At 46.2% G+C, this 23,512-nt stretch overlaps 1 long non-coding RNA gene across 1 annotated transcript in view; it reads right to left on the bottom strand.

Annotated features, from left to right (window-relative positions):
- The window catches only part of LOC103350865 (uncharacterized), a 71,013-nt gene extending 48,812 nt beyond the window's left edge, over positions 1-22,201 (bottom strand). The window contains exon 1 of the long non-coding RNA XR_016219903.1: positions 20,632-22,201. This is a non-coding gene — a long non-coding RNA (uncharacterized LOC103350865). The remainder of the gene's footprint in view (positions 1-20,631) is intronic.
- Positions 22,202-23,512: the final 1,311 nt, after the last annotated feature.

Genomic DNA, 23,512 nt, shown 5'->3' with positions numbered 1-23,512 from the left:
AACTTGATCAGCCCTCACCCTGACTGTTGATGAGCAACTTGATATGTTATCCCTCTTAGTATTTTTTTTTTGTTTGTTCTACCTAATACTTTTGGTTGAATACTGTAATCAATACACAATTCTTCTTAAGTGCTGAAACTTAACTGAAAAGTGATCACTGTTAAATATAAGAGTGGGAATAAGTGAGGGAAGAGATGTGCAATTCGGGACATGCTCAAGCTGACTTACCTCAAATGGTAGAGTTAGAAACATACCAGGGGATTCCAATTCAATCCCATCAAGGTGGCATGTACCAATGCCATCTCACTAGTCCCAGTGATCAATTTCTGTTCACAATTGAGCATAATGATAGGACTAAGAACCAAAGGGATCACATAAACAAGAATAGTGTCTGCAAATACTAGATGATAGAAGAAAAAAGGGAGAGAACGATCCAACATGGGAAGTGAGATACACAGCAGACCCATAGAATGGCAAATGTCCTAACAGCACTCTAGCCTCATAATCAGCCCTTAAGGCATGTGGATCCGGCTGAGATGCCCATGAGAGTATTTCAGGCATGGAAAGCCAAGACACTCTGGGGAAAAAAAAAAAAAAAAACAAAACAAAACAAAAAAAAAAAAAACCTACATGAAAGATCTCTGTGAGTGAGATCCCAGTGGAAAGAACGGGTCATCAAAGAAGGAGGTACCTTTCTCTGAAGGGAGGAGAGAACTTCCACTTTGACCATGGCCTTGTCTAAAAATTATCAGAGTCAGTGAACTCAGGGTGCTTCCATAGCCTTGGCAGCTCATGACAAGAGCCTAGGGTGATTACTGATGCCATAAACAAGAGTGTCAATTTGTTAAGTCAACAACAGGAGTCACTGTGCACTTACTCTTTATGTAGGATCTTTGTCCTTAGTGTGCTGTACATTGAGATTTAATGCTATAACGAGTACTCAAACAGTATTTTTCACTTTATGTTTCTGTGTGGGAGCAAACTGTTGAAATCTTTACTTAATGTATGCTAAACTGATCTTCTGTATATAAAGAGAAACAAAAATGAATCTTGATGTGAATGGAAGGGGAGAGGGAGTGGGAAAGGGGAGGGTTGTGGGTGGGAGGGACGTTATGGGGGGAAAGCCATTGTAATCCATAAGCTGTACTTTGGAAATTTATATTCATTAAATAAAAGTTTAAAAAATAAAATAAAAATAAAAAATAAAAAAAAGATTTACATATTTGTTTGAAATGCAGAATGACACAGAGAGAAGGAGAGATAGAGAAAGAAAGAGGTCTTCTATTTGCTGGTTCCCTCTTCAAATGGCCACAGTGGCTGGGACTGGACCAGGCTAGAACTAGGAGCCAGGAACCTGGCACTCCATCCGGGTCTCCCATGTAGGTGGCAGGGGCCCAGGCGCTAGGGCCATCTTCTGCTAGTTTCCATCAGCAGAGAGCTGGATCAGAAGCAAATCAGCTGAGACTTGAACTGGCACTCTTATGGGATGTTGGCATCACAGATGGCAGCTTAACCCACTGTATCACAACACTGTCCCCAATCTCTGCTTTTAATGGGAGCATTTAACCATTGACACTTAATGGGTATCTCAATGCAGTGAGTTTGACGCTGCCATGTGACCACTTTTTCTGTTTTCAGCATCCATATTTTGTTTTCCCTTGCCCTGTGACTTTCCTTCTTTTGGATTAATCAAATAACTCATGGTATACCACTTTATCCCATGTATTGGCTTACTGGTCTACCTATTTGATTTTTGTTTCAGTGCTTGTCTTAGGGTTTTCAATACACATCTTTACCTATTAGAGTTTACTATTAAATAATATTATATTTAATGTACAGCATTAGAATTTTACGCAGCCAGGCTTCAATTCTATCCGACCTTCATTCTGTCAAGTTATTTCTAAATGTTATAAACTTAATAATGCAATGTTGTGTGTATCAGTATTGTTGCAAGTACAGTTTTGTCAAACTTCATTTTATACCTTTGTCAAACCAATGTCCCCGAATGATACATTACTATAGTTTACTGATCTGTGATTATTTCAAAATGTACTGTGTATGACTGAGATGATCATATTGTCATTTGATTATTGTTTATGGCCTTTGCCAATATCCCCACTAAACTAGGGTCTGTATTTTAGTTATGATCTCTTTATTTAATGGAGTATTAAGCCTTTGACTAAGATGTAAATTCAAAATGTTACCTCAAAAATAAATAATGAAAGAAAGACAAAGAAAGAGGGAAGGAAGGAGGAAAGGAATACCATATTTTAGAATTATGTCTAAGAACTACATTGAACTGTTCTATCTGTACTAATACCATATTAACATGAGAATCTAATGTATTAATAAATCCCTTTAAAAAAAACCCTCATTCCAGAGAGTGCCATAGATACATATCTTTTAAAAAAATAATATTGCAATGTTAATATTTTCCATGAATATTCAACTATATGTTAGAGTATTAAAAATAATTTTGAAATTTACTATTTTTATTGTTTCTGACATTCTTTACCCACTTTTAAAAAGATGCATTTATTTATTTGAAAGGCAGAGCAACAGAGACAGGGAGAGATGAACAGAGAGACCTCCCATCCACTGTCCTACCTTCCTCGCATGGACAGCTTTTGAAGAATTTGTGGCCGGCACCGTGGCTCACTAGGCTAATCCTCCACCTGCGGCGCCGGCACCCCGGGTTCTAGTCTCGGTTGTGGCGCCAGATTCTGTCCCGGTTGCCCCTCTTCCAGGCCAGCTCTCTGCTGTGGCCCGGGAGTGCAGTGGAGGATGGCCCAAGTGCTTGGGCCCTGCACCCCATGGGAGACCAGGATAAGTACCTGGCTCCTGCCATCAGATCAGCGTGGTGCACCGGCCACGGCGGCCATTGGAGGGTGAACCAACGGCAAAAAGGAAGACCTTTCTCTCTGTCTCTCTCTCACTGTCCACTCTGCCTGTCAAAAACAAAAAATAAAAATAAAAAAGAATTTGTGGCATGGCATGGCAGATTTTTCTGTGGGTGTTTACTCTGGTTAGAATCTGTTGAGCTTCTTGGATCTGTGGCCTTGTAGTTTTAAACAAATTGGGATATTTCTCAGCTGTAAGTTTGCAAAATAGTTTTTCTGGCTTCCTTTATTGTATGGAACTGAAGTTACGTATGTTTTACTACTTGGCACCTTCCCACTGGTCACTGAGACTGCTTTTTTCTTCAGTCTCTCGCCATGTGGACAGTGTCTAAAGCTGTGTATTCAGCCTCACTGCCATTTCTTTTCTTGCGCTTAATCTGCTGTCAATTACATCCTGTAAAAGTTTCCCTTGAAATATGGTTTTAGCTGTGTTAGTCTCATTAGGTTCTTTTACAATATATGTTCTATATCTCACAATGACATTCATATATTCCTTTACATCCTTCAATGTTTTTATAATAAATATTCTAAAGTTCTTGCCTTCCAATTTTATCATCTCTGTGTTTTCTGCATCTTTGACACATTTTCTCCAAATTAGAAATTTGTTTTACTGACTTTTCACTTGTTTAATAATGTTTTAGAGGTTTATTTTATTTATTTGGAAAGAGAGAGAGAGAGATCTTCCACCTACTGGTTCACCCCTGCAAATGGCCGCAATGGCCAGGACTGGGCCAGGAGCCTGAAAATTCATCTGGGTCTCCCACATGGGTGGCAGGGCCCAAGCACCTGGGCCATCTTCCACTGTTTGCTCAAGCCCATTAGCAGGGAGTTGGACTGGAAGCGGGGCATCCGGGACTCGAACCAGTGCTCTGATATGGGATGCCAGTGTCACAGTAGCAGCTTAACCCATACCACCACAGTGCCAAGCCCTGTCTAATGATTTTTATTGACATCAAGGCTTTTCGATGAGTATGTCGGTGATAGTAATTTGGGGGTCTGGAAAGAGTGTTCTAACGCCTTTGTTCTTAAATACATGCAAGTTACTTCTTTGGAAGCCTGTTCCGCAGCCACGTTAAGGCCAGCTAGAGTGCCATCTTTACTCTAGGGACAGTTGCTCCGACTACTGAACCGTGACCTTCATGGAACTCTTTCGAATGCTACAGTGTCCTCGCGCCACTCCAGTCAGGTGGGCGTTGACCATCTCCCCTCCCTGAGTGAGCCATGGAAGTTGCTCAGGACATAACCCCCACCCCCTTCTTTGCTCAGCCTCACAGGATCTAGCCCACTGCAAGTGCGATTGAACACTACACGAGACTCAGGCGTCCCCTATGCAAGCCCCTCTCCTCTCTGGCACTCTCCAGTCACCACAACTCCTGCTTCCTGGATGCGGGGAGACCAAGCTCTCTGGTCCTTGCCCAGAAAATGCTCCCATTAGAAAGCCTGGGTGACGTGAGGGCGCACTTTCTCTGTTCCTCCTCTCTTTAGGGTATCAGTCTCATATTGCTTTGTGTCCAATGTCTGAAACCAGTTTTCAGTTGTCCATGGCAGGACATCAAGTTTCCACCTCTGACATCGGCGTGGTTTGAGTAGAACATCCCTCTTCCGAAGGTAGAGTGGAAAGAGTTACATAATGAAGGATACAGCAGACATGGTCCAACTGTGATCCCTGGTGGTTTTTCTTTGGCATCATGGAACTAAAATAGGTTTTGTCCTATAATCTTGTATAACAAAAATAGAACCACAACAACTTCTTTTTCCATTAAAAATTCCCCAAAATGCAGGGTGAGCCTTTAGCCTAACAGTTACCATGCCCATGTCCCATCTCGGATCACCTGGGTTCGTAGCCTGGCTCTAGTTGCTGACTGCAGCTTCCTGCTCATGCAGGCCCAGGGAGGCAACTGTGAGGGCTCAGGTAATTGGGTCCCAGCCGTCTGTGTGGGAGATGTGGACTGAGTTCCCAGTGCCCTGCTTCCGCCCAGCCAGTCTGGCTATTATAGTGTTTGGAAAGTGAGCTTTGGGATGGGAGCTCACTTTCTCTCTCTCTTTCTCTTTCTGCCTCCCCAAAAATAAACTTAGTTCTTTAAATCCACAAAATATAGATAAAAGAATCAGGTCTAGATACATTAATGAAAGTAAAGATACTTAATCTATTGGAAATTTGCATTTAGAGTGTGTTCTTTGTTAGGCAATTCTACTTTGTCGTAAAGTCAGATCCCCACATAGGATGGATTTTCTTTTTCTGTTTCCTGATGGACGGGGAACATCTAGTCCCTGCTGGACAATCACAGAGCAGATTTCCTTCTCGTTCTTTCCTCTTTCCTTTCCACTTAATTAATCTTTAATGAATATTTTGAGATCTAACTCAAGTCCCTGTCTCCAGGGAGTCTTACCCAACCATTTCATCCCTGGTTTAGTAATGATAAAGCCAAACAACTGCCCCAAAAAAAGAGACCGTAAAATACAGTGCCTTGAAGCAGACAGAAAATCCTGTCTGTGCTGACAATTTCGAGGGAAGCAAGGCAGCCCCATCCCACGTCCCTTTGCCATAATCCCTGAGATCAACCACTACACGTGCAAAGCAGGAGTTGTGTCCCCTTCTGTCCCAGAACAGCTGACCGCGAGAGAGAAGAGAGGATACAAACCAGCACATCCCCCCCTACCAGGTCTCTCACTCCCCCTCAAGCGGTAAGAACACAGTTACGTGGCCACACCTGCTCCAAGCTGCACAGCCCAGGTAAGCCCACAATGACACATAAGACAGGGAGGGAAGAACAGGTATTTGGTGCAGTGGTTAAGACACCGCTAGATACCACATCCCATGTCAGACTGCCTGGGTTCGAGTCCTGACTCCACTTCCTATTCCGGCTTCCTGCTAATGCACAGCCTTGGAGGCAGCAGGTGCCTGGCTCAGGCAGTGGGCTTCTGTCACCGATATGAGAGACCTAGACTGAGCCCAGGCCCTTCCCCGCCCCAGCAATTGAGGGCATTCAGGAATGAATCAGTGGATGGAAGATGTTTCTGTGTCTCTCTCATCCTCTCTTTCAAATACATAAATATTAATAAATAAAAGGTCTTTTTAAAAAGGTATTTATTTATTCATTCATTCATTCATTTATTTGAAAGGCAGGGTTACAGAGAGAAGGAGAGACACAGAGAGATCTACTGTCTACTGGTTCACTCCCCAAATGGCTGCAATGGCCAGTTCTGGGCCAGACTGAAGACAGAGCCAGGGTTTTCATCCAGGTCTCCCTTATGGAAACAGGAGCCCAAGTACTTGGGCCATCGTCTGCTGATTCTCCCGGGTGCATTAGCAGGGAGCTGGATTGGAAGCAAAACAGCTGGAGCTCAAACCAGCACCCATATGGGATGCCAGCATTGCAGGCAGCAGCTGAACCTGCTACACCACAGCACCCACCGGCTCCTAAAAATTTTTTTAAAGTCTTGTAAGGCGGGGAGCCAGTGTTCCCTCCTATAATTCTCCCTTAGATCTGGCATAGCGATCAGCTCTGTGACCCCAACCAGGGGGAGGAGACGCTCAAGTGAGGACAGTCCATGAACAAACGTTTGGTTCAAATAAAGACAAACGTTATTACTCAGCTTTGACTAAACAATGACTTATCTGACCTTATCTAAATAAATCTGATTCACTCAGGGCCAGTGTTGTGGCACAGTGGGTGAAGCCACTGCCTGCAATGCCGGCTTCCCATGTGAGTCCTGTGCTCCCTTCCAACCCGCCCCCTGCTGATGTGCCTGGGAAGGTGGCAGAAGATGGCCCAAGTGCTTTGGCCCCTGCCACCCACGTGGGAGACCTGGTTCCTTACTCTGGTCTGGCCCAGCCCTGGCCGTTGCCATCGTTTGAGGGAGTGAATCAGCATAAGGAAGAGGATTATCTCTCTCTCTCCCTCCTTCTCTCTCTCTAATTTTGCCTTTCAATAAAAATAAATAAATAAATAACAAATACATCTGACTCTTGCCTGGTGCCTGTCATTTCTCCTTTACGGGAAGTCACCACTCGTTGTAGCTACTCCCAGGACTTCTTTCAGTCCAATTTTTGTCTAGTGTTCATTTCAAATAGACAGCAGAGATGGACGTGCAGTCCCTCATCGTGACCCTAGCTTTGGGAGAGAGAGGGCCAGGCTCAGATCTTGGTTTTATCATTTCCAAGCTTCAAGACTTTGCTAAATTTCATTGCTCTTCTGAGCATGTCAAGGTAACAATATGCATCTCTCAGGTCAAGATTCAATGAGGGAGGGCTGGTGCTGTGGCGTAGCAGGTAAAGCCACCCCCATATGGGTGCTGGTTTGAGTCCTGGCTGCCACACGTCTGATCCAGCTCTCTGCTATGACCCAGGAAAGCAGTAGAAAATGGCCCAAGTCCTTTTGGGGAGTGAACCACCACATGGAAGATCTCTCTCTCTCTCTCTCTCTGTTTGTCTCTCTCTCTCTCTGTCTCGCTCTCCCTGTCTCGCTCTCACTCTCACTTTTGCTCTGCCTCTCTGTAACTCTGCCTTTCAAATAAATAAATAAAACTTTTAAAAAAAGATTCCATGAGGTGACATCAGTGGTGACATCAGTATATATCTAATAGTGTCAGAGTCCACACCTGGAATTGGAGGCACACACACACACACACACACACACTCACGCTCCCTCGCTCCCTCGCTCTCTCCCTGCTCCCGTTGCTATGGAACCCTCAGCAGCTAACAACGTGTGTCTAAGAGGGGCTCACATACGTTTTACCCTGTGTCACCACCAAAGTGTAGATTCTCCTTCTGAGCAGGCAGCTTATTCCTCAAAGTGCATGGTTAGCAGTGCATGAACAGTAACTGTCAACTGCATTCAGAAAAGAAAATCACAGGCAGCATGACAATGAGAAGAGAGAAATCTTCTCCTTTTTCTTTTAGAAATGAAAGAATCTTTTTGTGTATCCACAAACTAATATTTTGTAATAGTGAGTGCACCTGTCCTGTCAGGGAGTCTCTGAGCCCCTCTGGATCCTTCAGCCACATGTGTGGCCTCATATAAGCCACATGGTCTGCCTGGGTCTAAAAATAGTAATACCGGCCGGCGCCGCGGCTCACTGGGCTAATCCTCTGCCTGCAGTGCCAGCACCCCGGGTTCTAGTACCGGTCGGGGCGCCGGATTCTGTCCCGGTTGCTCCTCTTCCAGGCCAGCTCTCTGCTGTGGCCCAGGAGTGCAGTGGAAGATGGCCCAGGTCCTTGGGCCCTGCACCCCATGGGAGACCAGGAGAAGCACCTGGCTCCTGGCTTCGGATCAGCGCGGTGCGCCAGTCGCGGCGGCCATTGGAGGGTGAACCAACGGCAAAGGAAGACCTTTCTCTCTGTCTCTCTCTCTCACTGTCCACTCTGCCTGTCAAAAAAAAAATTAAAAAATTAAAAATAATAATAATAATACCACTGCCGCTTAGGAGAAATTATTATACCCCACAACATAAGGTCACTTTTTATATTTAATTTTATGATGGAGGCTAAAAAAAAAAAAAAAAGAACTTTAGCAACTCATTTGAGGTTTCTGAGCAATGAAGCAGTTTTAATCCAAAGCTACTTTATCCAAAGTCTTGCTCTTAGCCAAGCTGAGAGATAAGACTTGCTTCTCTTTCAGGTTGGATAAAGCTCTAAAATTCACTGACTCTGAATTTGGGTCAAGGAAAGCTCAGAACAGAAGACAGTTGCCTGGAAGACACCACACTGAAAGCTATTTTTTAAAAATAAGACAAGCACATGTGCAGCTCAACCACGCCATTGGTTCACGAAGTCTGAAATGCCATACTTGAAAGCTGCTCTCTCTGGGAGTGTTGTGGGTGGGAGGGAAGTTATGGGGGGGGGGGGGGCTATTGTAATCCATAAGCTGTACTTTGGACATTTATGTTCATTAAATAAAATAAAATATAAATATATAAAAAAAAAGAAAGCTGCTCTCTTTCTCTTGCACTCCTGGGCCAGGACAACTGGAAGGGAGGGAAAATCCCACGGGAGGTCGATGATGCTGGCACTTCCCTCTCAGAACTAACCCATTAATCACCTCCCACCTTCCAATGCAAACCTCTACACCCACTCTTTATTGCACCCAACTCTTGACTTGTCCATCATCTATCTCCCGTATTAGATGACCTTCTCCCTGGAGAAAGACTGATGGCTTAAAACCTCCTCTCCAGTGTCAAGGCTGGCCCCTGTTTTTAGCTTCCCCCACTAGAGTCCACAGCTCCCCACCCGCATATGTTCCCTTTGGGACATTACCGATGGAGAAACCCAAAGGAGAAGGGGGACTGACTGCACCGAGTATGCAGATCCGGCACCAACTGGAGGGCCTCCTGCTCACAGAAGCTCCAGCTTCCAGCCGAGTCCCCGGAAGGAGCAACCCATGGTCCAAGAACCTCAGGCACTGACAGGGAATGCCACAGCTCCGCATTTTTACAGCAAAGCTTGGAATGGGAACGCGGGCATCAGCATGAGTGCTGTTGTGAATTTCCCTGGTACAAAAACTTGCACAGTGATGTGTGAAGCATTTTCACACCCAGGGCCTGAGGTCACCCCTGAACCCAAAACTACAGCCAGGAAGTCATTTAAATCCTGAGCAGCAAAAATACTGTGTGTGGGGCTGGCGCTGTGGTACAGTCAGTAAAGCTGCCCCCTGCAGCACCAGCATCCCATATGGAGCCGGTTTGAGCCCCGGCTGCTCCGCTTCTCATCCAACTCCCTGCTATGGCCTTGGAAAGCAGCGGAAGATGGCCCAAGTCCTTGGGTACCTGCACCCATGTGGGAGACCTGGAAGAAGCTCCTGTCTCCTGGCTTCAGTCTGGCCCAGCCATTGCAGCCATTTGGGAAGTGAACCAGCAGATGGAGGATGTCTCTCTGTTTCTCTCTCTCTCTTTCTCTCTGTAATCCTCCCTTTCAAATAAATAAATCTTTTTTTTTAAAAAAATACTATGCATGTAAATGAAGTTAACAGGCAGAGAAACATTGGCAATGGAGCAGTGTAGCATCATGGGTACCTAAAGCTGCACAGCCTGCAGGAAAAGGAAAGAGACAATGGTAAGAGAAAGAAACTGGCCCTCCTTAATTTAAACAATGATCTGCCCCTCTATCTACGTACCTACTGCATTTCACAAGACTTGAAACAACACAAAATAATATTCATAGTTGCGTAGAGAAATATAAGCCAACCAGAGTTAGAGAAACTGTCAACGAAAGAGATAGGTTAGGGTCTGTGAGCAGGCTGGAGCAGGAATCTTAGGGCACACAGGAAAGTTAAGTGAGTTTATCAACGAAAGAAAATCTTTCCCTTACACTTCAGGTTGAACTGCAGTTCTCACATGAAACCCAACATAGAAGTGACGGTGTGACAGAGCAGATGCCAGCCTTAACTATTTCCTTCCATACAGGCAGCCATAGGGGTGTGAGCGCTTTTTTCTGCTGGGAGCCTATTGCCAAAGTACAAGTCTGCAGGACGTTAAGACAATGGAGTTCCCATCTGAAGGGTTCTTGGTCCTGGTTTTACCTAAGGGGGAACTGTGGGCATTTCTGGATGAATCCTGGTTGTTTCGTTTCTTTGGGACTTGTGATGGACACCGGGGCTTCTTGCAGTCAAGATGAAGGTGATGCTTTGCTAACGGACATACCATGAAAACCGAGACGCCTACCAGGACTCTGGGCTGAGTGGGCCGGCGGCCCACCTTCCTACTGAGGCTTGCTCTTAAGACGTGACGGATGCACACCTGTTCTGGTGGGAGCCATCATCGTGCGCTGACTTCACATGTGAAGGTGCTCTGTGAGTCCCTCTTCCTCCTCTGCTCCCGTGAACCAAGGCCCCTTACCCACACACACCCCCAGAGACGGGACCAGGCGCAGTTCCTTCCTGTCACTGAGCCATGGATTTCAGTTCTCTGTCAGCTCGTGGAAGGACTCAAACAAGCCAGTCACCGCCTCCTGCAGGAACCAAGGGATGCCTTGGTGTCCATGCCTCCTGACAATACGTAGTCAGCCTGCAGGGCTCCCGCTGTTCACTCAGTTCCCAGCTGCAACCTCTGCGTGGCTCTGTGTGGTCCTGCGTGGCCATTAAAGCATGGCCCTAGGGATGGACGCTTGGGGCAGCAGTCATCACACCACTTGTGGCTCCTGCCTCCCATATGGGAGTTCCAAGGTTTGAGTCCTGGCTCTGCTTCCAATTCCAGATTCCTGCAGAACACCCCTACACAGGGCTGTTGTCCTTCCTCCAGACCCAGGAACATTGCCCTAGAAACATCTGTCCTGACAAGCTTGCTGAGAAGTGACATACAGGTTTCACAAGGCTGGGTGACCTTCTCTGTGTCCAAACAATTTGGGGGGGGGGATAAAGCTGCAAGTGTGATTATGCTCATTGATTTGTAAATTACCTAAGGAATTTACCAAATTTGGCAGTTTGTTTTCTATTTTCACATATAATTTACTAACTTGTACTCAGAGTTTAATAATTGCTAATTACTATTGTTCTTATAAATAATCTGATCCAGAAATATTAGGGCAATATATATTTTATATGTTTTATTTTTAAAAAGATTTATTTGAAAGCATGACAGAGAGAAAGGGAGAGAGGGAGAGACAGAGATATTTTCCATCTGTTGGTTCCCCCCCAAAGATGGCTGCAACCACCGGGCTGGACCGGGCTGAAGCCAGGAGCCTGGAAGTCCCCCTGGATCTCCTATGTGGTGGCAGAGGCCTGAGTATTTGAACCATCACCTGCTGCCTTCCAGACGCATTATCAGGGAGCGGGGTAGGAAGCAGGGCAGTTGGGACTTGAACCAGTGCTCCAATACGGGATGCCAGCATCACAAACAGCTGCTTTACCCATGGCCCCACAATGCCAGCCCCCACATGTTCAAGTTTAAGGTGTTCAGGAAACAATGTGAGTGGTTGGGGGGTGGCTTTTGGCAAGGCAGTCTAGACGCTTCTTGGGATGCCCACATCCCATCGTGGAGTGCCTGGTTCAAGTCCTGGCTCTGCTCCTGATTCCAGCTTCCTGCTACTGCTCACCCTGGGAGGCAGCAGGTGATGTGCAAGGAGTTGGGTCCCTGCCACTCACACGGGAGTCTCAGATTAAGTCCCCAGCTCTTGGCTTCAGCCTGGGCCGGCCCTGGCTTTTACGGGCACTTAGGAAGCAAACCAGCTGATGGGAGAACTCTGTTAGTCTTTTTCTCTTTCAAATAAATGTTTAAAATTACATAGATTATATGCATTTTTTTATTTTTTTTTATTTTTTATTTTTGACAGGCAGAGGGGACAGTGAGAGAGAGAGACAGAGAGAAAGGTCTTCCTTTGCTGTTGGTTCACCCTCCAATGGCCGCCGCGGCCGGCGCACCGCGCTGATCCGATGGCAGGAGCCAGGAGCCAGGTGCTTTTCCTGGTCTCCCATGGGGTGCAGGGCCCAAGCACCTGGGCCATCCTCCACTGCACTCCCGGGCCACAGCAGAGAGCTGGCCTGGAAGAGGGGCAACCGGGACAGAATCCGGCGCCCCGACCGGGACTAGAACCCGGTGTGCCGGCGCCGCAGGCGGAGGATTAGCCTAGTGAGCCGCGGCACTGTCCATAGATTATATGCATTTTAAACAGCAGTGGTATGAGACCTACTGTGCATGTGAGACTCAGGGTCACAGAGAACACGGGTATCTTGAATCCCAGTTCTGACAGTGCATAGTCAGGCTTCTCTAGAGGAACAGATCCCATACACCATATATGATGGTGCCATAGAATGTCCATGAGAAATGGAAGTAAAAGGTGGGCTAAGGCAGGCATTTGGCCCACAGTTAAGACACCAGTTGGGATGCCCACATCCCCTGTTAGAGTGCCTACATTCAAGTCTTGGCTCTTTTCCTGAATCCAGCTTCCTCCTGACACTCACCATGGGCAACAGAGGCAATGGCTCAATTACCTGTAGCCCTGCCACTCACAGGCGAGGCTGGATTGAGCTCCAGATCCTGGCTTCAGTCTAGCCCAGCCCTAGCCGTTGCAAGCATTTGGAGAACGAACCATAAGATGAGAGACAGATAGCTCGCTCTCTCTCTCTCAAATAAATAAATAATAAAAATTTAAAAACTCATTGATTTTTTTTTTATTTTTTGACAGGCAGAGTGGACAGTGAGAGAGAGAGAGAGAGAAAGGTCTTCCTTTGCCGTTGGTTCACCCTCTAACGGCCGCCATGGCTAGCGCACTGCGGCCAGCACACCGCGCTGATCTGAAGGCAGGAGCCAGGTACTTATCCTGGTCTCCCATGGGGTGCAGGGCCCAAGCACTTGGGCCATCCTCCACTGCACTCCCTGGCCACAGCAGAGAACTGGCCTGGAAGAGGGGCAACCGGGACAGAATCTGGCACCCCAACCGGGACAAGAACCCGGTGTGCCGGCGCCGCAAGGTGTAGGATTAGCCTAGTGAGCCGCGGCACTGGCCAAAACTCATTGATCTTCAGGGGGATGGACAAGTAAACCAGACGCTCTACTGGGGTTTAGGAGGAAAGATTGTTGTTCTGTTTCTAAGTGCTTTCTTTATCTAGAAATAAGACATCTGTCTTAACAGTATTTAAGATACCGGTTGATGCTGTGGCCCTCACTGGACTAGCATGGCTTGAGTGCCAGGTAGGGCCATGAGTAATTCTCTGTCAGAGACAGCAGAGTCCCACAGGCAGAGGCATGTAGCGATCCCCTTCTCTGCAGGCTGCTCTCAGTGCATTTATGTCCCATGTACTTACAGGAGCGTGTTTGAAAGAGCTCATGGAAAAATGGAATTAAAAGAGAATTTCATTTTAGTGCCAAAAAGTTTTTGAAATCCATGCACAATTTTTTCTTAATACATAATTTCCTGGGACTTTTTAAAGACCCCTCATATGTCACATTGATTGAATTAGAGGAAAATCAGATATGTCCTTGCAAAAATGAATGACTAGCTTGAAAAGTCTTTTGCTAAGAAATTAGACGACAGTGATAATGCTAACAATTTCAGCAAAAATGAACAACAAGAGAATGGCAGAGTTTCCATTTGCCTTGTTTATTACGTGATCACTCTGTCTTCTGCATCCCTAATAAAAGCAACTTCCATACTATCAATCTGACCAAAAAATCCCACCCCAGGTGCACTTATCAAAAATACAATTGGGAATGCTAAGTACTTCTCTCATTAATTGTTATTTCACCCTGAGTAAATATTATTCCTTGATAAAACATGGAATGTTAACAGTGCACTTAAACAGTGTGGCAATCAATAGACGAAACTTTAAGATTCAAGATTCTCTTTGTCAACTGGCAAATGAGCATGTGTTGAGATCCACAGTCACAGTAAGAAGTTACTTCAGGAACTTGGGGAAGCGGAGACCACGTTAGAAGAAGGAGAGCAGGGAAGGGTGGTATTTAATCTGATTATATTGCTCCCTTGAAGCATAAAACAAAATTAAAACCAATGACTCAATCTGAGCCCAGTTGCGATTGGCTTCCCCTTTCTGCTTGTCCTTAAGATGCTTTTATAATAAAGCTACTTGGAGGAACAGCTGAGTGCATCTTGTGCGGGCAGAAGCTGATTTCCCCCTTAGCCTCGGTAGATGACTCAACAGAGGAAACTGACGTAAAAAGTAGACAACAGATAAAAATTGGTGTGACTGATGCCTCCTGTAGCAGAACAGAACTTCTGCAGGGCACAGAGTTTTCTCTGTGTTCTAGGTGACTCTTTGTAAGTATAGCAAGGAAAATCTTTTCACTTTGTCCCTAATAAACATAGGCTCATTGTCAAATGAACATCACTTCTTGTTTAACAGTGTGTGTGCAAGGGGATGAGAGAGAATAAGCTTCAGGTGTTTTGGGGCAGCATTGTCATGCAGTGGGTTAAGACACCGTCTGCAATGCTGTCATCCCATATCCAGGGCTCCAGTTTGAGTGCTGGCTTCTCTCCTTCCAATGCAGCTTCCTGCTAACGCAAATGGGAAAGCAGCAGCAGATGTCCCAAGGGCTTGGGCCCCTGCAGCCACATGGGAGACCCATATGGAATTCCAGCCTCCTGGCTTCAGCCTGACCCAGCTCTGGCCATTGTAGCCATTTTGGGGAGTGAATTAGCAGATGGAAGATCTCTCTCTCTGTTTCTCCCTCTGTGTTCCCCTGCCTTTCAACTAAATAAAACTGAATCTTTAAAAGTCCTCAGATGTTTTTACAGTAGAGAAAGTATCAGTGGCCGGCGCTGCGGCTCACTAGGCTAATCCTCTGCCTGCGGCACCGGTACCCCGGGTTCTAGTCCCGGCTGGGGCACCAGATTCAGTCCCAGTTGCTCCTCTTCCAGTCCAGCTCTCTGCTGTGGCCTGGTGTTGCAGTGGATTCGTTTCTGGGAGGAGGAGCACGGTGGGGGCAAGAGGGGCGGAGTCACCACACAGACCCCGGGAGTCGGGTGAAAGCAGGCCTGAGGCAAGCAGCCTGCAGACTCGTTTATTTCAGTTGCTACAGCAGCTTATATAGCCAAGGCAGCCAATCCGGTCAAGGGGCAGTCTATGCCCTAACCAATCACAGCCTGTTGCCAGGCAGTTTCTGAAGCCATCCAATCACAGTCTGTTGCCAGGCAGACTCCGCTGACATGTGGTTTCTGAAACCGTCCAATCACAGCCTGTTGCCAGGCAGACTCTGTTGCCAGTGGCCATCTTGGCTTGGCCTTCTCATTCCAACACATTTCCCCCTTTTCATTTATTTTTGAGCAATGGGAGGCATGATTCTTGGCCATACCATTGTTGACCCCGTTTCCATGTGGTTTCCATACACAGCTGTGCCTGTCTTAGGTTGTCCCACAGGGGATCTTACCCGTTGTTGACTAACCAGCGCTCAGAGACCACAGGAGTGCTTGCTCAGATGGGGGGTAGGAATGAGGAACAACGTTAATCAGAAATGGCTTGACTGTACACAGGCTGTGAGCCATTTGAGTGGCTGACCAGAGCTAGTGGGGTATAAAACAGTAACAGATGTGACTATGGGCAGTTTCTCAGGGTAGGATGATAGGGCAGGTGCGTCCGCTAACAAGGCAGACTCTCAGTCTTGTTCAGCTGGTTCTGGTTGGCTGTCAGTTGCAGGCTTGATGTTTCTGGCTGGTATCCAAATGGGCTGTCCCGCATTCTCTGGAAAGACACAAGCATATCCTCGACCCTTGGTTAGCAGAGGGTGTGGTCCCCTCCATTCTCCTGTCAGGGGGTCTTTCCACCTAACCATAGGGGTTGGGACACTTGAAGCTTTTGCCTCTTTGGTAGCACCTTCCCAAGCTAATTGTTTGACCAAATTGTCTTGATCAGGGCCAGGCGGTAATCTTTTCTCTACTGCCTCCAAGATTCTGGCAAGGAAATTGGGGAACCATTCGCCAGGGCCGTGAACTAGGTTTCTAAAGAAACAAATCCACTGCAACAGCCCGGGAAGGCAGCGGATGATGGCCCAAGTGATTGGACCCTGCACGCACATGGTAGACCAGGAGGAAGCACCTGGCTCCTGGCTTTGGAGCGACATAGCACGCCGGCCATGGTGGCCATTTGGGGAGTGAACCAACGGAAGGAAGACCTTTCTCTCTCTCTCTCTCTCACTGTCTAACTCTCTAACTCTGCCAGTCAAAAAAAAAAGAAAAAAAAAAGTATCACAGACTCACACTGCTCAGATGTTAGGGAGCTTGTAGGTGACTCTGGACCTGAATTTTGGTATTTGTATTTCATGACATTTACTGATATGCACTGTATTCTTGGACTTTTATGTATCTGCTATAGTACTACACTAACTACAATAACCTGCCTATGAAATTCAATATTGGATTTTATGGTCATAATTACAGACACAGCCCAAGGCATCACACTTTAAAATTAAGAAGTTAAATCATAAGAATTGCCATTTTTGGAAACCAGAAACAACACAATCAAATGTGGGGCCAGCATGTACCAATGCCATCTCACTAGTCCTGGTGATCAACTTCTGTTCACAATTGATCATAATGATAGGACTAAGAGCCAAAGGGAGCACATAAACAAGACTAGTGTCTGCAAATACTAGCTGATAGAATAAAAAAGGGAGAGAACGATCCAACATGGGAAGCGAGATACACAGCAGACCCATAGAATGGCAGATGTCCTAAACAGCACTCTGGCCTCAGAATCAGCCCTTAAGGCATTTGGATCTGGCTGAAAAGCCCATGAGAGTATTTCAGACATGGAAAGCCAAAACACTCTGGCAAAAAACAAACAAACAAACAAACAAAAACAAAACAAAACAAAAAAAACCAACCTACCTACATGAAAGATCTCCACGAGTGAGATCCCAGTGGAAAGAACAGGTCTTCAAAGAAGGAGGTACCTTTCTCTGAAGGGAGGAGAGAACTTCCACTTTGACCATGGCCTTGTCTAAATATGATCAGAGTTGGTGAACTCAAAAGGCTTCCATAGCCTTGGCGACTCATGACAAGAGCCTAGGGTGATTACTGATGCCATAAACAAGAGTGTCAATTTGTTAAGTCAACAACAGGAGTCACTGTGCACTTAATCCTCATGTAGGATTTCTGTCCTTAATGTGCTGTACATTGTGAATTAATGCTATAACGAGTACTCAAACAGTATTTTTCACTTTGTGTTTCTATGTGGGTGCAAACTGTTGAAATCTTTACTTAATATATGCTAAACTGATCTTCTGTATATAAAGAGAATTGAAAATGAATCTTGATGTGAATGGAAGGGGGGAGGGAGAGGGAAAGGGGAGGGTTGCGGGTGGGAGGGACATTATAGGGGGGGAAGCCATTGTAATCCATAAGCTGTACTTTGGAAATTTATATTCATTAAATAAAGGTTAAAAAAAAATGTGGGGCCAGCAATTCTGAATGCATTGACAGACACCGGTGTGGGGCCCTGCTCCAGTCCTGGGCATTCCTGAACACTGGATATTAAGCCTGCACTGATCACTCTTGAACTTGAAATATCTCTAAAACCTGAGCTAAAATGAGCTGAACCCCATGACACAAAAACTTTATGCAAAGAAGCTGACCTCTGACCTTCAAAGTCTTCCAAATGGAATATATTCACTTTCAGAAGTTATCTGTGCCCATCAAGATCTAGAAGGTTATGAATTTTGATAAGCTAAATCAACACATCGACGTATAGACCATAGCTTAACCAAACAAATGCACTTCCCCTTCCTGACAGTCACTTTGAGAGGCATTCCCAAGATGACACTGTTGTTTGAAACAGACTTGGTTACTCTCTTGGCATCAGCCTAACAGTTTATAAAACACATCCTCATTATCTTGCAGTCACACCTCATCGATCTGCTTACCTTGGGGTAGTCAGATGAAAGGCTGGTGTTAGAGACTCAAGTACGCTCAATGTATTTTAATAGTGATGCAAACACCAAGAGGCATGGCAACTTTGTCAGAGCTTGAAGGAAGGCTTCCTGGAGCTTAAAAAAACACTCTGGGCTTGAATCCCAGGAGTGTGGACTGATTAGTTTAGGAGAAAAATTATGCTTTAGGATATTCAGGGGTGAGTGGAACAAGCAGGAGAAGTTCATGATGAGTGTGACTGGATTTTGGCATTTGGTGTGTGTTCCCCACTATTTTCTAAGAACATCTCACATTATTCTACAGTGTGATGTGTGTGGAAATTCTCTAAACTTTGAAGATGAAACCATGGAAGTGCCCTGACTCTGTCAGATCAGTCCCCTCTGACCCTTCTGGGTGTGAGGACTTTGTCCTACCCGGGGGCTTTCAAGAGGCGCCCTCCCAGAGACCAACCTCCAAGCTCTACCCCGCTCTTCCTGCTAATGGGAGAGCGAGAGCTGAGACGCACTAGGTGGGTCCTTCTTGTGTCCTTTTCCTTCTGGAGGTTTCACCAGCTGGCTTTCCCTGCATGGAGCCACCAGAGACACCATTCTCATCATGGATCCTCAGACAATCTCCGTGAACTCTGCATTCAACCCAAGGACACAATATATTGAACAGCAGTGGGTTCTTCTTTGGAATGTTTCTTATCCACAACCATCCAATTTAGCTGATCTCCATGGAGATCTTCAAATTAAGGCCAATGCAATTAGACTTTAATATCAGTTTTTATTAATCTGGAGTGGAAAGGCTAATGCGCTTTCCTGATAAAACCTTGTTTCTGTGGATTCTCTTGCGTTCCTGTGCTTATAGAACAGCCATTCCTAAATGGCCACTCTACACCATGGGGTAATTTGGTTGCTGGAACAAGGATGATAAAATGAGAGCTGCTGGACCAGGAAGAATGCCTAGATTATCCCTCTCTTAACTGTGTAACAGCACTGTGTCCACACTTGCTGATGGGAGTACCCTACATGCAGGTGGTATCTGTTTGTTGTGTTAAAGAGAAAGAAGGCACAAGGTAGGCATCTGGTGCAGTAGTTAAGATGCCGTTTGAGGGGCCGGTGCCGTGGCTCACTTGGCTAATCCTCCGCCTGTGGTGCCAGCATCCCATATGGGCACCGGGTTCTAGTCCTGGCTGCTCCTCTTCCAGTCCAGCTCTCTGCTGTGGCCCAGGAAAGCAGTGGAGGATGGCCCAAGTGCTTGGGCACCTGCACCCACATGGGAGACCAGGAGGAAGCACTTGGCTCCTGGCTTCGGATCAGCATAGCTCTGGCCATAGCGGCCATTTGGGGGGTGAACCAACGGAAGGAAGACCTTTCTCTCTCTCTCACTAACTCTGTCAATTAAAAAAAATGCCATTTGAATGCCCATAACAAATGGGTGCAAGTCCTAGCTCTGCTTCTGATCTAACTTCCTACTATTGTACACCCTGGGAAGCAGTGGATAATCACTCAAGTAGTTAAGTCCCTGACACCCACATGTAGACCACAATGGAGTTCTGGGCTCCTGGCTTTGGCCTGCCCCTGCCCCTGCCCCTGCCCCTGCCGCTGCTGTTGTGGACATCTGAGAAAAGAACCAGTAAATGGAAGATCTCTGTCCTTCTGTCTCTGTCTTTGTGGCTCTGCCTTTCAAGTATATAAAAATAAATAACTTTTAAAAAGCAACAGAAGGTGAAGACAATTAACACCAAAATCCACGGAGATCAGAGGACACCAAGGGCTTCCGGTAGGTGCAGTCTGGATGTTCTAAGTGGGAGGGCTGGCAGTCCCAGGCTGCAGATGGGGACGCCTCACCAGTGCCGGCAGGCCCAGCTTGTGTTCAGGGTCACTTGGCTCAGCACCAGTTTTCCACTGATTCTGGCTGACAGAAGCGGCAGTTTCAGCTTAACCAGGCTTTTCGGTGCCTTCACACTGCTCTAGATATTCTCCCGTCTTCAGCAGCCTCCGCTCCATCCCCCCTGTCCCACTGTCCTGAGCTCCCTTCCTTTCCCTGCATCCAAGTCCTCTGTTCTCAGCGAGGGCTGGCACGCAGGTGCACCTGCCATTTCCTGCAATACTCAGTGCCCACCCCCACACCGTGGTTAAACAGTGGGGGCATTAGTTTTTAGTAGGGTAGAGTTAAGAAGGAAAGTTCTGGCTAGATCTGCAGTGACAAGTACACCTTCCCTGGGCCATGATTCTAATCACAGCCAAGTGGCTGCCCACTTCCTCCTGATACATGAAAGCCCCTTCACAAGTCCAAGGCTATCTGCGGTGATGAGGACACGGAGAACAATTCCATCACCCTCCAGGCCACACACCTTGTATGTACGTGTGTTTGTTGCCCATTCGCAATGGCTTCAGGCGGGTGCCTTAAGAGGCCGCTGGAGGTCAAGCTTACCTTTGAGACACTTTTTCTTCTTTGTCAGCGTGGGGGCCACTCTTTGGCACAAGATGAATGTTGTTATGCCACTGCAATCTACTGCGATAAAAATAACTCGTGATGTCAAACCCTCACCCAGGAGTGCTGCCCTCGCCAGATCATCTTCCAGGAGGGGCGCAGGCTGGGCCAGGCCCAGAGCCTCCACAGAGAGGAAAACAGAGTGCTAGTGGCCTGCAGCAGCACGGCAGGGAGAGCGGGAGAGCCAAGTGGACAGGGACGTCTATAAAGAAGCACGGCTCAGGGCATCTGCTGGATTCCCATTCTCTTGCCTTTCCCAGGTCTATTTCTGGCTTCCCTCTCCACAGCACAGCATAAAGAGCCTTTCTCCAGCCTGCCCTGGCCTCCATCCGAGCTCTGGAAGAGGCAGCCGTGAATGGTGACTGTCAGAGTCTGGCGTTTTAATTCAAAACCGTCCCCTCGCTTCCCCCAAAGTGGGAAGACACCGGCAGGAGTGACCTCATCCCCACTGATTTTTCCCCCCCAGATTTTCAGTTTGGTTCTCCATGGCGGAACTCAGGGCAACGGCGCCCCTCAGTGGCTGCAGCTCAGAACTGCAGGAGGAACACAGCTTGCCTCCAGAAAGAGGTCAAGGCTGCAAAATATCACACCTTCATCAAAATGGTTAAGACCCCTCTCATTAGGGAAGCTGCCGACACGGCGTCTTCCTTCCGCACTTCTCTAAGGAGGCCAACCACTGATGGGTTATGCCCCATCTCCTGAGTCACCGACGTGGCCTCATCCAAGCTTTAGTTTGTGATGGATGCAGGTTAAGCAGGTTGAGCGTCCCTTATCTGAAATGCTTGGAGCCAGAAGTATAGCAGATTTCAGAGTTTTGAAAATTTGCAAGTATCTGCACAGATTTTACCAGCTGGGCATCCATAATCTAAAGGTCGGAGATCAGAAATGCTCCAAAAGCTGAATTTTGTGAGCAGCATGTTAGCACTCCCCAAATTTTGGGTTTGGTTTTGGAACATTTCTCAAAGGAGGACATACCATGTCCAGCAAGTAGATGGAAAAAGGCTGAGCGTCAGTAATCAGAAATGTCAGATTGGCTATGATCAAAAAAAGATAACAAGTGTCGCCAAGAAAGAAATCCTTGAACACTGTTGGTGGGAATGTGTGTTAGTAAGTCCACTGTGGAAAACAGCATGGAGAATCCCAATTCTAAACTAAACCTATAGTTACTTTATGACCCAAGAATCCCACTACTGAGTACATATCCAAGGGAAAGCAAATCAGCCTTTTAAAAATAATCCTATTTATTTTATTGAATTCTAATTCTTTTTAAAATCGTACCCAGTTCCGGTTGCCCCTCTTCCAGGCCAGCTCTCTGCTGTGGCCAGGGAGTGCAGTGGAGGATGGCCCAAGTGCTTGGGCCCTGCACCCCATGGGAGACCAGGAGAAGCACCTGGCTCCTGCCATCGGATCAGCACGGTGCGCCGGCCGCGGCGGCCATTGGAGGGTGAACCAACGGCAAAGGAAGACCTTTCTCTCTGTCTTTCTCTCTCACTGTCCACTCTGCCTGTCAAAAAAAAAAAATTGTACCCAAACATGATATACATGATAGTTCCCTGTTAGTCTGAATATATCTTAATCCTCAACAGTGCAAATGGTCTGAAAGTGAGATATACTAGTTTGCTTTTATAAAGATTACTGCATACAAGAAACATGGGGAAAAACTGGAAGATAAAGATACTGACAAGCTGATCAGTTACTTCTTTTCCCATATCAATTATGAAAAGCAAATCAGTCTTTCAAAGAGACATTTGCACCCCCGTGTTTACTGCAGCGCCACTCACAATAGCCAAGAAATGGAAATAAACTAAGTATCCAGCAACTGACAAAGAAAGAAAATGTATTGCATAGATACAATGAAATACATCCATTAAAAAGGATGAAATCTTTGGAACAACATGGATGGACCTGGAGGTCATATGTTAAGTGAAATAAACCAAGCACAGAAAGACAAGTATCAGATTATCTCACTCTTAAGTGGAGTCTAAAAAAATATTTTTAAAATGACATCATAAAGGTTAAAGGTACATTGGTGGTTACCAGCAGCTGGGAAGAGAAGGAAGTAGGCAACAACTGGGGAAAGTTTATGGACATGTCCTAGGGTACGGTTAGACAGGAGAAAGAAATGCTGGGGTTCTACTGCACAGTGCAGTGATGGTAGACGAATGCTAATATACTGTATGTTTTGCTCTGTAACAACTAAAAGATAGGATTTTGGATGCTTTCACTATAAAGAAATAAATGTTTAAAGAGTTAAATATATCTACTCTGATTGAATATTACACAACGTGTACACGCACCAAAACATCCCATAGGAGTCTATTAAAAGTGCAATTTTAATATCTATTAAAATTTTTAAGTAAAGCAATTTTTAAAGACAAACATAACTGTAGATATTTAAAACTGGGGGGACTAAGGGTTTAGTAGGAAACCTGTTTAGGAAGAAAGTGAGGGAATTAAATGCTGCACATGAATCTGAAACTGAACTTCTGTCAAAAAGAAAATCAAATGCAGATTGCATTCCTTTCCACTGGTATAAGATTCTTGTGAAGCAAAGTTTATTCGGGGAGAAGTCATTTGGCTTAACAGACAAGTGAGTATGTCCCATATTAAGAGCACTATGATTCAATTCCAGACTCCAGCTCCTAATTCCAGATTCCTGCCTATACAGACCCTGGGAGGAAGCAAGAGAGGACTCAAGTCCTTGGGCTCCTGCCACCCACCTGGGAGACCCAGACTGAGTTCCCAGCTCCTAGCCAGGCAGGCATCTAGGGAGGACGGCAGCAGATGGCAGCTCTTTCTGCCTGCCTGCCTGCCTGCCTTT

This window comes from Oryctolagus cuniculus, chromosome 13 (assembly GCF_051225735.1).
Source record: "Oryctolagus cuniculus isolate XC-2025 breed Fujian yellow rabbit chromosome 13, ASM5122573v1, whole genome shotgun sequence".
Classification (NCBI taxonomy): domain Eukaryota; kingdom Metazoa; phylum Chordata; class Mammalia; order Lagomorpha; family Leporidae; genus Oryctolagus; species Oryctolagus cuniculus.
The sequence above is the reverse complement of the archived record's forward strand: the minus strand, read 5'-3'. Positions and strand labels throughout refer to the sequence as shown.